This window comes from Mandrillus leucophaeus, unplaced genomic scaffold (genome assembly GCF_000951045.1).
Source record: "Mandrillus leucophaeus isolate KB7577 unplaced genomic scaffold, Mleu.le_1.0 Scaffold353, whole genome shotgun sequence".
In the NCBI taxonomy this organism is placed as follows: domain Eukaryota; kingdom Metazoa; phylum Chordata; class Mammalia; order Primates; family Cercopithecidae; genus Mandrillus; species Mandrillus leucophaeus.
Genome location: NW_012103732.1, coordinates 510,847 through 511,941, shown reverse-complemented (window position 1 = coordinate 511,941; position 1,095 = coordinate 510,847). Strand labels below are relative to the sequence as shown.

At 38.8% G+C, this 1,095-nt stretch overlaps 1 protein-coding gene across 3 annotated transcripts in view; it reads left to right on the top strand.

Moving 5' to 3' along the window:
• CAST (calpastatin) overlaps positions 1–1,095 on the top strand; it is a 124,634-nt gene that overhangs the window by 33,360 nt on the left and 90,179 nt on the right. The window lies entirely within an intron of this gene.

Genomic DNA, 1,095 nt, shown 5'->3' with positions numbered 1-1,095 from the left:
CAGCAAGCCTCGGCAGCAGTCAATCTTCCAGAACCTATGCTGGTGGAACAGCCTCGGCCACCAAGGTCAGTGATTTTCTGAACACAAAAGTCCCCTACTGTGTTCTACAGGGATATGGTTAGTGGGTGTGGCCTGTAGGAACAGCAAACGGTGTCTGGATATCACTGAAGGATTTTGAATAAAGTATCATTTCTGTGCTGGAAGAGAGAATATAATTTCTTAATAATGATGTGAATGATTTAAAACCTAGTAAAACCATTTATTGTATAAATCTTCTTGGCATATAATAATAAGCATTAAATAAATATTAATTATCATGACTATCTGTAGATAATATTAAACTTTTGCACATACTGTGAGTGAAAACATAGTCCTCCCACTTTAGAAAATAATTCAAATCCTTCTCATGGGCATTAATCACAGCAGGCGTGCTGCTAAGTGCTTTATGTAATTATATCATGTAATCCCCTCACAATCTTCTTCTTATTCCTCTATACCTGAGGAAACCAGAACTCAACGAGGTTAAATAACCTTGACAAGCTCACAACACCAGTAAGATGGAGATAGGGCTTGAACCCAGGTTTCCTGTCAAGAGGTCTTTGACAATGCTGGGTCTTATAAGCTCCATCTAAGCAATTTTTGGTAATATAACCCTTCAAAGTTTTGCAACTTATAAAAATCACTGAAACCTCACCTTTCAACACAAGAAAATGGCCAGGCACAGTGGTTAATGCCTGTAATCCCAGTACTTTGGGAGGCTGAGGCGGGGAGGATCACTTGAGCCCAGGAGCTCGTGACCAGCTTGAGCAGCATAGTAAGACCCTGTCTCTACAAAATAAAATAAAATAATATAAAATTAAATTAAATTAAATTAAAAATTAAAAATTAGCCAGGCTTGGTGGTGCGTGCCTGTAGTCCCAGCTACTCAGATGGCAGAGGTGGGAGGATCACTTGAGTCTGGGAGGTCAAGGCTGCAGTGAACTGTGACAGTGCCACTGCACTCCAGCCTGGGCAACAGAACAAGACTTTGTCTCAAAAATAAAAAGAAAGTATAATTTTATAATATTAGCTAGTAGTTTTTGATAAATAAAATTA